This window comes from Pistacia vera, unplaced genomic scaffold (assembly GCF_008641045.1).
Source record: "Pistacia vera cultivar Batoury unplaced genomic scaffold, PisVer_v2 Contig841, whole genome shotgun sequence".
Taxonomy (NCBI): domain Eukaryota; kingdom Viridiplantae; phylum Streptophyta; class Magnoliopsida; order Sapindales; family Anacardiaceae; genus Pistacia; species Pistacia vera.
The window spans coordinates 94929-111239 of record NW_022196714.1 but is presented as its reverse complement, the minus strand read 5'-3'; positions in this window follow the sequence as shown (position 1 = coordinate 111239).

Sequence of the window (16311 nt, the reverse complement as noted above, 5' to 3'; positions counted from 1 at the left end):
GACTTTATAACCCGAATTTTGCTCCAAGTCATGCGTAGTTCGCTTTTTTAGGAGCTTTTTGGATTTTTCGTGAAAAAATATTTATGCGACGTTTAGCATCGATTTCAAACTCGTCGTCCCTTTCGGGCTTTCGTCACCGCTTAAGGCCGATTTTTTTTGACATTATTTTTCTTGGAATTTACGAAGTTTTACTTCATCGACCTGGGATTTTCAATCCTGATTTATGTGAGGAAATCTGATGCGACGTTAAACTTCAATTTTGGACTTTACTTTCCCTTTCGAGGTTTTTGGTTGCCGGCTTAGAGCCGATTTCCTTCAACGTGTTTTTTCCTTGATCTTAAAACTCAAGTTTAACTTCGTCAATTTATGATGTTTTACCCTCAAAGAGTTGGATTTTGGCATGGCTTTTTCGAGGTAAGATGCCTTTCCTGGACTCTTGACTTCGAGTTTTCCTTTGAAATTCCATTGCTTAGGTTGCGATTTGTTGATCAGTAGTTAATTGTCGACGAACTAAAAAATGTAAATTATGAACAAAGCAAGTACTAAATAATACCTCTCTTGCCGTAAATAGCCTTACAACAAATGTAGTTCATAGAAATAAATAGAACCCGAGCTGCTTATTGGTAATACCTTTGTAAGTGCTCGACGTTCCAAGCTCGCATTATTGCTTCGCTATTGAGACGTTCCAGGTGGAAAGATCCTGGTGTGAGCTTTTCGAAGATCTTGAAGGGACCTTCCCACCTAGGTCCCAATGCCCCCAAGTTCAGGTTTTGGGTACCCTGCATGACCTTCCTGATAACCAGATCGCCCACTTTAAAGTCTCTATTTTTGACTTTGGTAATGAAATACCGCTTGGCCTACTGTTGATAAGAGGTAAGTCTTAACTGAGATTTGGCCTGATGTTCTTCGATCAAGTCTAACCTTAGGCGGAGTAGATCTTCGTTGGCTTCTTCTTCAAAGATTTCTTTTTGGAATGAACTGATTCCTACTTTGACCGAGATCATTGCTTCACATACATAAGACAAAGAAAACGGGGTCTCACCCATTGAGCTTCTAGCAATCTTTCTATAAGACCATAGTGCTTCCGGCAGCTCGTCGACCCACCTCCCTTTAAGGTCGTTGAGCTTTTTCTTTATGGTGTGCTTGATTACTTTGCTCACAACCTCTGCTTGTCCGTTGGCTTGAGGTCGGTAGACGGTTGTGAAACTCTTTTTGATGTTAAGCTACTAGTAGAATGTCTTGAAATCTTCCCTGTCAAACTGCTTCCCATTATTGGTTATTATCGTGTGGGGAATTCCAAACCAACAAATGATGCTCTTATAGACAAAATCTTTCTGCCTATTCAACATTATCGTCGCCAATGGCTCGGCTTCCGCCCACTTGGTAAAGTAATCTATGGCAACAACCACGAACTTAATGTTCCCTTTTCCCTAAGGCAAGGGGCTAATAAAGTCGATGCCCCAGATTGCGAATGGCCAAGGGCTTGTCAGAGTGGTCAATTTTTGTGAGAGAGCTCATAGAATATCTGCAAATCTCTAGCATCTGTCACATCTGCAGACGTAGTCTACCACATCATCATAAATCGTTGGCCAATAGTATCACTAGCGGAGCACCTTGTAAGTTAGAGATCTGCCTCTTGCGTGGTTTTCGCAAATGCCTTCTTGTATCTCTCTTAGAACATAATTTACATCTTTGTGGTCAATACATCTTAGTAATGGTACATTGAAGCCTCGCTTGTACAGTCTATTATTGACGAGCGTGTACCGAGCTACTTTTGTGCGGAGTGTTCTAGGTTCGGTTCTATCATCTGGCAGTTTGTCGTCCTTCAAGTTAGTGATGACTACATTCATCTAGCTATAACTTTGACTTATGGCCAACACTGGATCTTGTGAAAAGGAGATGCTTGGTTTCGGAAGGAATTTAACCAGGATTGAATTGGCCTTCTTATTGTTCATTACAGAGGATAGGCAAGCTAGTGCATCTGCCTGCGAGTTTCTCTCCCTTGGGATCTAGTGGATGGTAAAGGATCTAAATTGTCTAAGCTCGGTCTCCACTTGTTGGAGGTAGGATGCCATCATGTCTTCATTTGCCTGGTATTCCCCGGTAACTTGATGGACCATGAGCTGAGTCACTATAGATCTTGATGGACTCTACCCCTATTTCCTTGGTGAGATGAAGACCTACGAGCAATGTCTCATATTCAGCTTCGTTATTGGAGGCGTTAAACCCGAATCTTACTGCGACTCTAATTGGATCTCCCTCCGGACTCTCGAGCAAGAGGCCCGCTTCTGCTCCCTACTTATTCGAGGAGCCATCTATATACAGAGTCCATAGCCATAAGTCGTTACCCTTTCGTTTATGTTGCTTGGTCTCTCTCGAGGTATCTACCTTTGACGGGCTTGACTCGGCGTCTGGTTGATAAGAGAACTCAGATATAAAATCTTTCACGGCTTGGCCTTTGATCAATGTCCTTAAGATGTACTTGATGTCATGCTAACTCATCTCCATTGTCCACTAGATCAGTCTACTCGATGCCTCGGGCTTCTACATTATTTTCTTCAAAGGGAAGTTTGTCAGGACATGGATGAAGTGTGCCTACAAATGGGGTTGTAGCTTCTTGGTGGCAACAACAATGGCGTAGGCGAGCTTTGCCATCTCTAAGTACCTTGTCTCCGTGTCGAGCAGTCTCTTGCTCACATAGTATATGGGCCATTGTATTCCTCCCTCTTCGCGTACCAATGCCGCCCTGACAGTGAATTTGGATACCAATAAATACAGTAATAATGGCTCGCCCTGGATGGGCTTTGACAATAAGGGGGCTGTCTGAGGTGTTTCTTCAGCTCTTGGAAGGCTCTTTCACACTCCTATGTCCACTTGAAACCTTTCTTCCCCTTCAAGGTCTTAAAAAATGGTAAACACCTATTCGTGGCTCGGGAAACGAACATGCTAAGTGCGACCACACGTCCAGTCAAACTCTATATCTATTTAATGCTAGTCAGGCTTTTCATGTCGAGCAAGGCTTGAATCTTCTTCGAGTTAGCTTCTATACTCCGTTGGCTTACGAGGAAGCCTAGGAATTTTCTAGAGCTCACTCCGAAAGCACATTTCAATGGATTGAGCTTCATTTGATACTTTCTGAGGGTGTCGAACATTTCCCCCAAGTGCTCAATATGACTTTCGATGACTTTTGATTTGACGAGCATATCATCGATGTATACTTCCATGGAATGACCGATTTAATTGGTGAACATCTTGTTCACCAAGCACTAGTAAGTCGCACCAGTGTTCTTGAGGCTAAATGACATAACCTTGTAAAAATAAATTCCACGGTCAGTAATAAAAGAAGTATGCTTTTCGTCGGGTTGGTACATCAGGATCTGGTTATATCCCAAGTACGCGTCCATAAAGCTAAGTAGTGCATTTTTCGCCATTGCATCTATAAGCTGGTTGATCCGTGGTAGCAGAAAGTTGTCTTTCGGACAGGTTTTGTTTAGGTCTGTGAAGTCAACACAAGTCCGTCACTTGTCATTCGGCTTCTTGACTAGGACTGGGTTGGCGAGCCAGTTCGGGTACCTGACTTCCCTGATGAAGTTGATTTCTAGGAGTTTGTCAACTTCATCTTTGAGTGCTTGAAGCGCTCTGCATCCATGGCCCTTCTTTTCTATCTTATGGGCCGAGCTTGTGGGTCGAGGTTTAACTTGTGGCATATCACCTCGAGGCTGATCCCAACCATATCAGTGTGCACCCATGCGAATACGTTGAGGTTCTTCTTCAAGAACTCGAACCAGATTATCGGCCATCACTCTGCTCAAGCTATTGTCGATCTTCAGTATGCGAGTTGGATCCTCCTTGCTAACATTTACTCCTTTGAGCTCCTCAGTTGGTCCCGCAACGGACTCCTCTTTGTGGTTGCGAGGATCTATGGTGTCTTCTAGCAGTCTGGGGTTTGGTTTAGATTCCGCGATGATCATGGTCTTTGGGTGCGACCATTTCTGTGTGGCATTTATAGCCCAATTATAACATTCTTGTGATTCTTTGGTGCAACTCCTACTTAGTAGCGCACCAACGTGACTGCGCTTAAATCATCCAAGATTGGCCTTCCAAGGATGACATTATACGTGGTTGGACAGTTCACCACCAGAAATTCGGCCATCACAATTCTGACCTTCGGTTTGGTCCCTAGAGTTACGAGAAGGTTGATAATACCTTTGGGAACCAGGTTGTCCTCAGCGAACGGTATGCTCGCAGGTTACTTTCTATGAATCCCATTCCTTAGAAGGTTCCTAAGAAAATAATGTTTGTCGCGCTCTCGTTGTCGACCATAACCCTTAATACTATTGCATTGTCAATCCTGGCTGCGATTACAATCGCGTCATGATTATGACGAGGAGATGTTTTGCCCTCGTCGACTGTGAACCGCACTACCTCGCTTTCCTGTTTGGGCCGTTTTGGTCGTTTCAGCGGCTTCTATTCGTAACTCATTATTCGAGGGACCGAGTTCGTTCTGGCTTCCCAAGCGTATTGCTCGTGGGCTCTCCTCGATCTTCTTGCTATATTCGATCCTCCGTAAATCATATTCATGAAGTCCTCATTGGGGTTTGGCAGAACCTGTTGAGCTAGGGTCTGTGTTTAGCCTGGGACCTGGTTACTTTGCTCGCCAGGATTCTCTCGAGCTAGTTCTACCTTAACAAATTCTTTCAAATGATCTCTTCTTATCAGGTCCTCGATGACGTCCTTCAGAGCTCGACAATCATTCGTATTGTGCCTGACATCCCTATGATACTAGTAATATTTTTGCTAATCTCTTGTTCCTAAAGCCCCCCTTATTCAATCCGAAGCGGGCAGCTTCTTTGCCTTTCGGGATACCTCATAGATGTGGGCGATGTCTTGAGTAAGAGGGGTGAACTCTGCATACCGTGGGAAAGGTTGCCTATGTCCGTGGTTATCTACCCTCTGTTTCTTTAGAAATCTGTTGAAATCTCTGTCTCTACGGTCTTGGCCCCAACGCTTATCCGAGGGGTGATCTTGTCTTTTGTCTAGGGCCCCCCATGCCGAGCTCTTGGCTAGTGCCGCTAACGAGCTTTCTACTTGTTGGTATTTTACGGCCATCTGGTAGAATTTGGCTAGGGTCGCATGGTCTTCGCTTTGGAGCTCTTTTCATAGCTTCGTGTTAGGTCTGATCCTTGCAATCAGGAGAGTCTGAATGGATTCTTTACGGGCATTAACAACCTTTGTCTGCTGGTTTTGGAACCTCGTTAAATACGAGGTTAGCGATTCATCTCGCTCTTGGTGAATATTGCTTAAGTAGCTAAATGGCATTGCAAACTGTCTCTTTGCCTGAAATTGTTGTAGATATAGCGTGGAGAATTGTTGCCAGGAATTGATAGAGTTCGCCTTGAGCTGTTTGTACCACCTCTTGGCATCTTCGACTAATGTGACCGCAAAACATTGGCATTTTGCTAAGTCACTGACCTGGTGGAGCTCCATCAGGTCACTAAAGTTGTCGAGCTGATCTCTAGGGTCTCCTTTCCCATAGAACTTGCTTTTTGGTGCCTTGAATCCTTGTGGGAGCGGCGCCTGGCAAACTTCCTTCGTAAAGGGGGAACTTACTATTTCTTCTGCCAGGTTGTTCTGGCGAGCTTTTAGATTGTCGAGCATCCTTTGCATGTGATCCAAGTCTTCATTTTGGTTCCCCTAGTTGGCTCTGTTAAGTTGTACCTCAAACAAGTGGGTTTGCAAATCTGTTGCTTACGAAGCTCCTCCGATGAGCGGGTTGATGCGCGAGGTCGAGTCATGATGGCTGGGTTGGTAGGTGTTATCATTTTCGTCGATGCATTGCTCGTGACTTCAGTCATAACTAAAACGTCGGTCATTGGCAGATTGACACATGGCTCGCTTTTGTAAGAATAGCATGCATGCATGAAGAGTGGTGGAAATGGAGAAGAAAGCATAAAAGGATTGATTCAAAAACCGTTTTTCATACAAAGCATGGAAATGAAATTATACCTACTCCTTTGCTTTGGATTGATGAAGATTAGCTTCAAAAGGATGAAACCTCCACACTTTAACACCACCTTGAGAGATTAGAGAGTGGCCGTGGGTTTGAGAGAGAGTTTTGGTTTGTGTTTTTGTGAACAAGTCAAGAATGAACTAAAATGCAACCTTTTGCACTTATAAATGCTTGGGCAATTTTGCAATTATTTATTTTTCACGTCCAAGCCCAATAAAATCTTATTTTATAAAGGGACCCCACGAATTTAATATGCTACCCTTTGAATAATCAATATTATTCAAGGGCCCATGTAAACTAAACTAGTTTACATTAACAACCCATAAATTTACCCCTTTTACCCTTTAACTATTAAAAGGTTATTTTTGTTCATCTCATTAATCTTAACACTTTAAGATAAAATAATTAAATATAATTAATTGTTGCTTGACCATTTTAACCCTTAAAATGTCACAAATGATTTCTATGTAACTATTACTATAGAAATCCCGTTATTACCATCGGAAGGTGTTAGCCCTCTTCGGATAATCATTTCTCTCTCTCATCCTTCTCTAACTTCTCAAGGCTATTGGTGTGACCATGTAGGTCCACCGTGGATTAGCCGTGAGCCGGTTCTGGATGAATCCGGAAACCTGTCTAGAGGTCCAACGACTACGGTAAACATCTAGCAATGTGCCATAGTCCCTAAACCACGATGAAGAAATACTTCATCGAACCCATTTCAGATCATACGTACCATGCAGGTAAAGTCCCTCCATTGAGATATCCTAATCGAGTATGGATTCATGGAACGTCAAAATCCTAAACTCGATCTTCTAGCCGATCGTCGATCATATGTCCGAAACTCATCATCACAAACTTGCTTTTGTATGACTAATAATAGACTCTGGCCAAGATTCTGTTTTCTGACATTTATCGATGTTCGTCTAGGAACTCGAATCCGAATGGAGTCAACGGTACTCCCATCCTATATTTTCAAGTCAATGGATCCCCTCTTGACCATCGTCGTTTCCGCATATGAACAACGCATAACCAAATAGGCTTTATATACGAAACATTATTAGTCTCGTACTTATACACCGTATGAACCATACGCATCCATATCGGATCCTACTACAATGTCTCAGGTCAAAGCCTACATCGTGCACTGTATAACCAATGATAAATCATTGACTCCATGCTTTTCCAAGTAATTTGTCGTTATTCGGTTCACGTTCGAAAAACAGTTCACCAACCGTTAATCCAATACAATGCCCAGTGACATGACTATCATCATCATCCGTACTTATATCAACTCATGATATCTTTCGGAAGCATCCAATATGCCTACTGTGCAATAAGTTGCCCAAATTATATTGCTTCCGTAGGGAACCCTTTTCGATAATTCATTTACCGATTAAATAATCATCTGGACAATTATATACATACTTTATTTTAAATGCATGACTGAATAAAGGAAGCAATTTATATATATGAATTGAAGACCTCTTTTCTTCCATTATTTATGATATATATATAGATACAAGACAAAATGCTCTGAAACCGACAACACGAATGGTTTCTAGGGCATACACTAATATACACTAACAGCTTTGCGAGCCTGCGAAGATCGATCTTATCTTGGGCGTAGGTTTAAACTGCATCTGACGCTGGGGATACCGCCGAGCTTCTCGGTGGTGTCTGTCGCCTTTGCTTTCCCTTAATGACTGCTTCACCGATCGCCTCCCAGGTTTGTTTGCCCAGGGACCTCGCTCATGCGTGAAGAGCTGCTTGCGAGGTTAGCAGTGTTTGATAACCCCCTGACGGCGACGAAACAGCTGTCGGCCTATAGAATTCATACATGTTGGTTAACATTGGTGAAACGCGGTTGGTCGGGGTTCTAGGCAATTGGTTGTTGGTTCTTCAGCTCACCACGTTCTGTTGCACTGCCTAGGCACACCATTGTTCTGATAATCTCCATCAGCTAGCTGTTCTCAAGATTTGATGTCCCTACCCCTTGATTGTTTACGTGTGTGCTAGCGGGCGCATAGGTGATTGGCATCCAGTGTTCTTTTAATGCACCTCCTGGTGGGCGATTTCCCCGTTCTTATGATTTTCGTGGTAGCTCGGATCTGGTGAACACCATTTGGCCCTGTGGCAAGTAAGTAACGTTTGTCGGGATCTTTGAATAGTGGTGGAGACCTTTTCTAGCACCAAATGTTGATACAGAAATTTGCACCAACTAGCGAGATCTGATTGACCTTGTTTGGATCGAAACTTATGTGTCGTGATTACGGATAATCAGTGATGAGTGAATTATAATGACGGAAAGTAAATATAAAGAGAACTTTTAAAGTGGTTCGACGAAGTTAACTACCTATGTCCACTGTGTTTTGTGTATATGTTGTAGAGCTTACAATATAGTTGTAATCCAGAATTCGTAACCCCCCCCCCCCCCCCCCCCCCCCCCCCCCCCCCCCCCGCCCCCGCACACAACAATATTTTAGGGGGTTTATATACAAGATTTACATAAAAGAAAGAGTGAAATTAAGGGGATTACAAATGATTTGAATCACAATTCCGATATCCTTGCGATTGAGTGCTATGATCGTGCAACGATAACTGTTGATCTAGTCATTCCCACGATATCTGGGATCTAAAGTAATCTAGGGATTGATTGATTAATTCCTGGGATTGTCCACGACTAGCTTGTGCTGGGTTGAGCTATGGCTCGACGAGTTTATGCTAGGTCGATCAATCATAGTTGCCAAGATCATTCTAGGCCGAGCTATATCCTCGTATTGGTCTGAGCTTGGCGGAAAAAACCACACACAACACACCCCAAATCCAATATAAAAAAATAAAATAAAAACAAAAATGTACACTAAGAGTTGAGACGATACTAAAATACCAATAAACTCACCTCCAAAATTCTAATAAAATTATTAATCACAGAAAATCTTATCTCCAAACTCAAAACATTAAATATTCCAATCTTTTCAAAAAGCTACTCCAAGAAACTTTTATTCATTAACATTTAACGTGCACTGTAATAAAATGTCAACTCGGTAAGTAAAAATCAAATATAATATAAGTTTTTTATAACATTTAACGTGCACTGTAATAAAATATTAACAGAAATTCAGATACCAAAAGAGTTACTAGACCTCAGAGATGATGCTAGAAGATTATTATGGAGTTTATGCATGTGAGAAATTATGATAGCTGACCTATATGGAAACCAATCAACACAATGATAGATCGAATTTATTGTTAAGGCCCTACTCTTATCTCACACAGACTTACACCCACACATCTTTTAACATCATTTAAAAGGGCAAGTGAAAATAAAAACACATTAAGAACATAAATGAAGACAATATATGAGATCGTTTGCTATTCTTACCATTATCAAAATATTACGACACCCTTGAGGTTGAAGGAAGGTTTAAAAGTACGAAGGAAACATGAAAGAAATATGTGAGAGAGAAATATGAAGAGAGAAATGTATGCAAGAGAGAAATGTAAGAGATTTTACACAAGAGAACAATGAAAGAGCAAGAGCAAGAGAAATATACAAGAGATTTTTTATTTTTTATTTTTTTTGTACATTTATTAACCTTGCCTACAATATTTGACTCTTATATCTTATACGGGAGATATTGCACTTGAGTTGGCAAACTGCCATTTAGTCCATGTCTATTTTATAGATAAACATAAAGAACATAAATATTTATTTTAAGAAACACAAAACTTTAATCATCTGACAAGTTTATACCGTGCCACGATTCTTCATCTTGGAAATCGAGACAGCCCATTGCTTGAATCCAATTAGTAAGAATTTGTCGAGAAGATGAACCTAAATGAATATCCGAAGAAATGTCTAGAGACTAAGATGGCTACCCTGCAGAGGTACTTGGTGCATGCATGTATTGTTGTCGTCTGGATTTATGAAAATAGTAATCACGAGACTGCTGAAGCTCTTCTTCTTACACAGTATCTGGCTGAGAATTTGGGTACTGCCATTTTGGATAGTTTGAAGTGTCATTTAATTCAGCAATAATGGAACTCATGCATTTTTGTTTAGCCTGGAGTAATTTCTCAGCGTACACTAAAGGAAAGCGTTCCCATGGGGCATCATCACGAAAAGATGGTCATATCTCATCTAGAATTGTCTGATTTTTCTAAAAAAAGATCTTCTAAATTGACCTAATCTCAACAGGATGGTCAAACATATTATGGATGAGATCATATGGATAAGACCGATGAAATGTGACTTGATGTTCTGAAAAATATAGGCCATTGGATCTGATGGAGTGATGTCTATGAAAAAACATGATAGACCATGCCATTTTGGTGGACATAGGACCTTTGTATTGAGCAAGTTGATGAGCAAGCACAGACTTCCATTTTCCCAAGGTTTTGAACCATTTTAGAGGTCGAGGATGACTGATATTGGGAAATCATTTTCAACATATAATGAACCGGGAATTGAATTGCAATGTGGTACTAGTGTAACATATACCAAAAGAACCACAATAATTCTTTTGGAAATATGATATCTGGACCCGGAGATAAACAAAGGATTTTTGAAAAGGGGTAATCTGGATGGACACCTAACATATCATACATGGACTGTCCACATTTTCAATGCATTGGATCTGATAAGAGAACATAAAGGTGGTGGCATTTTCATCAATGGTACAAGTTCGATCAAGGTCATCAAATTCAAGAGGTGATTTGGCATATGGTTTGGTAAAGAAGAGGATGAACAAGAACTGGTATGGGTTAGTGGTTGATACATGAAACATGGAAGTGGTTTGGACCTAGGGTTCATGAAACAAACTTGTTTAGTTTTAGGTCTGGATAAATAATCTGCAATGGTATTGGTGTGACCTTTGATATGCTAGACGATGAAAGAATACTTACTGAACCATTCTGCCTATCGAAGTAATTGTTGATGTGGGATCTTTTTCTTGTTGAACTCGAGCATTTGATCAAAGGACTTCATTTCTGTTTCAACAAAGAAATGATGTCCAACAAGATGGAATTCAAAACTTTTAATAGCATTTTTTGCTACTAATACTTCCTTGAAAGTAGAATGATAATGCTATTGATGCGAGTTGAACTATCCATTCTGGTATCCACGCAAATGTCGTACTCTGTCATCATCTTGTTCAAAAAGCACTGCACCCCAATGAGTGTCACTAGCATCCGTCTGAAGAATTCGTTTCCTAGAAGAAGGAATCTTCAATGGCTGTGTATGGAAGGATTTGTGTTTAAGACTCTTAGCTACATTGGTTTGCTTGTCAGACCATGAAGGAGGATTCTTCTTAAGCATTTGGGAAAATGGAGAAGTAAGTTGAGAAATGTTGGGAATGAAACTGCGCATGTAATTGGCAATTTCCAAGAATTGTTGTGTTTCTTTCCGAGTCGTGAGAACATCTGGGAAATTCTGTAATTCATTAGCAATATGAGGCTGGAGGTCATACTTGCCATCAGCAATGACCATACCAAGAAAATCAATCTTTGTCTGACCCAACAACATTTTCTTCTCAGAGAGCATAATACCATAAGAATGTATGATATCAGCAAATTTGCAAAGAAGATAAACATGAGATTCTTCATCTTTTGAGAAGGGGAGAATATCATTGATATAAATGATACATGTATGAAGAAGAGGAGCATTGATCTTCGTCATGGCTTTCTTAAATAAGGAAGGAGCTACCTTAAGACTAAAAGGCATGACTGTCCATTGGTAATGTTGGTTAGGAATGCAGAAAGCAGTCTTACGATGATCATCAGGATGAATTCCAAGTTGCCAAAATCTAACTTTGAGATCAAATTTGAAAAACATCTTTGCATTATGTAGATTTACAAAGAGGATTTTTCTGGAAGGCAAAGGAAATTTGTCATCATGGCAAAAAAAAAATTCAAAGGTTAATAATTGATAACAAGTCTGCATTTTCCTCTGGCTTGTTCAACACGTTTGTTAACATAAAAAGTTTAACATGCCCATTGGGAATCTATGGGTTCAATCAATTCTTGAGATAAAAGCTAAGTACATTCTTGTTGGGCTAGGTTGAGATGTCCTGGTGACATGCCAGAATGACTAGCTTTAGTGGGATTGATATCTTTGTTCTTGGTGAATGGAAGATAAATAAAGAAATTAGAATTCTTCCATAATGGATGGGAACATTTAGTAAGAAAATTTGTATGAGAATCTGCACAAGAGCGGGAAATAAGCTGGGCTTTGATTTGCTCAATTAGATTGCCTTCAATCTGTAATAAGTTAGGCTGAGTGGTCTAGGATTAGAAAAACATCTTGTACCAAATACCATCAGTGAGAATTCTAAGTTTATTGAGTTTGGAATAAACATCAAAATCTAGAACCATATATTTGCCAGGTAAATCAGAACTAAGAACTTTGTGAAAAGTAAAACATCTTGAAAAAATTTGGATTTTAATGGGTTTGCTGATCAGATGAGTAGTGAAAGTGTCACTATTAGCAGTGTAAAAAACTTCTTGATAAGGTTTCCATTAAGAGGATTGAAGGATATTAGGGTTGATAATAGTGCGAGTAGCATTAGTATCAAAAAATGCTATGACAGAAATGGGATTGGAATATTTAGTAGGGAAGATCTAGACTTTTGCTGTAGGTACATGACATGAGAAAGCTAATGATGGAAGGGATTATGGTATTTGTTAGATATGGTAAAAATAGTGACCATCATTTGAATCAAAGAATTCAATATCAATGGCTGTAAACTGAATAACTGTATCTGAAGTAGGTTCTTCATCCGTGGAAAACCAACTTTTAACATCATCATCAGAAAAGTCGATATCAGTGAGCTGAGAAAGCTGCTGCATAATTTTGGCTGACTGTTTGGGCTTGTTTGGATAATTTTTAGCAAAATGGTCAGGATGGTTGCATAAGTAGCACTGATTAGATCATTTGCCTCGGCGTTTCTTTTTTCGAAGAAATTTACGATACTTGAAACGTCGATATTTGCATCTGGCAGGAGCATTAGGTTGTGAATACTTGATGCGTTTGAAATGAAACTTCTTCTTGGTAGGACAAAAACATGTGCGATCTGATTTGCACTTGATTTGCAAGTCTGGTATCTGACAAACCTTTGTCAGTTGTTTAGAGCACTTCAGATAATCATCAAAAAATTGTTTTTGAGAACATAGCTTTTCTAGAGTAAGAATGACAAACTGATAAATTTCTCCAAGAGAAGTGGAACCAAGTTGTTTGCTTTGAGATTGCATGAGCTTGGTTGCTTCATGACTTAAGGATTCTGGAATAAAAGCTAAAAAGGCTTGCTTCATGATAGGATTATCCATACCCCTAAGTATATGATATCGTTTTACCATTTCTTTATAATGTCTGTCAAGGTCTTTCTTTTTGAGAGGACAACATCGAATCTTAAAATATTATTCTCTAACCTGGTCCTCATAAAGGTGAGGTAATCCACAAAACTCATTATAGAGGAGATATAGAGCTTGATTAATATCTGGCATTTGGATGAATAAAGTTTGTCTATACTCCTGAAGACTAATCCACAAATCACGAAGAATTTCACCAAATTTAGCTGTAAACTGCGTAAGAACAATAGAGACTTGGGCATTAGGTTTAAGCATCTCAGCTTGTAACCGGGCCTGAAATTCATATATCTAATTCCATTTGTGTGGAGGAAGATCATCAACAGTAAAGTGTGGAGCTTAGTTGAAGCTGTATAAGAGTCATGGTCAGCCGCAGTATGACGAGATTGTCGATACATAGGTGGAGAGTCTAGAATGGAATCATCACCTTCAGGCATTTCATCATCAACTTAAAAAACAACAGGTGGTCTTGAAGATTCGGGTTGATGGGTCATTAATTTGGGATAAACATTGAAAGGTTGATTAGAAGTATCACTTTTAGAATCAAAGCTACTATCAATCGATTCATTAGTAGAAAGCATATGAGCTTATGATTCTGTTTGGAGGGAAGATGGAGAATCCTAAGAAATACCAGAGGCTATAAGATGTTGTCTTTCTGCCATGTCTTTAAAAAAAGAACTCATATAATTGGAACAAAGAAGATTTTCTGAAGAGACAGGATTAACAGAAGTTTGGCGATCTTCCATCATCATCATTTGCATTGGAGCCTTATCCTTAGATAAAAGACGATGAGGCTTTAGAGATGGAGGATATTAATGACTCAAAAAGAAAGAGTCAGGTATATTATCAGATGGTTTCCACGCTGACTCATGTGTTTTAGCAAAATATTTTTCTCGCCTCTTTTGTTCGCGTTCCAGCTTAATCTTTTCATCATGTTCTTTGCGAAGTTTGGCATATAACTGTTCAATGTTCCCAAAAGCCTGAACTGCACCAGAAGACATCTAAGGAGAGACCAAAGGTTGACTAATCTTTGGGAAAGGTTAAAATGAGGGTTCTCGCTAGACTGATGAAGAATCAAAAGGATTGGGCACCAAAGACATTTTAGGAAAAGTTTGTGGTTGTCTAAGTTTTTGCTTAAGATATTCTTGTTGAAGTGATGTCATTTGAGTTTTGAGCGACTTCATTTCTGCTTCCTTCTGGAGAAATTGAGCTGAATGGCTATGAGAGGTGCTAGCAATGAACATCAATTCCTAATGGAGCTGATCAATCTATTTTTGTAAACGAGAAATCAACATAGTTAGGTTCTGGGACTGAGAGTCCACCTGATGAGTTACTAGCCAACTGATGAGTTACTAGATCCAATTTTTGTTCTATTCTGGTAATGGTTTTATTTTGGGCTAAAGCATTTTCAGTCCATCAATTAAGAATTGTTTCAGCTTGGGAGAGTTTTGATGTGGAGCCATTAAGCTGTATGGCTTTGGAAGGAACCACTTTTGGTTGTTGAGTCACAGTTTCCTTAAGAGAAGGAAAATTTGTGTCATAATTGAAATTTTGTCCTGTCTTTTGGGGGTCAGGTGATTAAATCATTATGATGGCTTAGATAGGAGAAGTATGGACAAGGGGTGAATGGGTTATTCTGTTTTCTTTTGCAATCCACCAGAGAGCCTATTGGTTTTTGGATCGCTTACGTAGCGGAAATATAAAAAAAATTTATCACAAAAAACCATAAAACCAATGATCCAATTACGGATCTACATCATTTTAATACAAGAAAAATATGTAAATCAAGTTAAATGTCATACCAACGTTTGGAGGCTCCTCTGATTGATGTGATTTGCTCCCATTCCAAGTTAGGAATGAACTCTCGATATCCACACGAAGACGGGACAAACGTCGTTGAGGAATTATTAGGCTAGGTAATTCACTCAACTAAAAGAATAAAAACTACATAATTTTTCTTTGAGAGAAAAATTCTTCTCTCACCAATGGAGGCTCATGTTTTGAGAGATAAAGAGGAGGTTAGGGTTTCTTTTTAATTGTTGCAATATCTTATTTCATTCAACTTAATGAATTAATTTTAGTTGCACTTAAATAGTGCACACTAAAACCCTATTCCAAATTGGAATAGCCATCTATTCCACTTGGATATTGAAATAGATTACCCTTGCAACCAAACATGGCATTTTTCAATTCAAATTTAAAAACCAAATTTGAATTCACGTTATCAATATTAATAATAGATATTAATATTGGATAATATCCATTATATATATATAATCTATATAATATATATATATCATATATATATATATATATATATATATCTATTAATATAATATCTATACTTAATATAATATATAATTTAAACTAAAAATTTAATATAATATCTCATGAAATTCATGTATGTCAACAACCCCTCGTAAATTTAATTACCCTATTAGATTACCAAAATGCCTTTTCATCATAAATGATGAAAATACCCTTTCATCATAAATGACGAAAATACCCTTCTCACGAATTTTATTCTTAATCTGTCTTCTATGTGTGCAACCCGAAGGCTCCTCATCATATCGATAGTTAATTGTATCATGATTGACAATCAATCAATCGTCCCACTAGACATAGACCAAGATTGACCTCTAGCGAGGCATCATGGCCACTTGATAGATTCGGATTCAGAGAAACTGCTACCTATCAACGATATGGTTATCATGCAATCCAATCCTTTCATCATCTATTATCTCATCAAGGCCGAGGCATAGAAGTAGTGTCAACCTTGGATATCCTTGATATCTCGATATTCGGTTATTGGACCAATGACCAAAATAGATTAGATTAAGCTACAACTCGATCTCACTGTGGCCACAGATTTAATGTCGTTGACATCTACCGAATTACTCAGTGAGATAATTTCTCCCATACTTGGGAGTGATGAA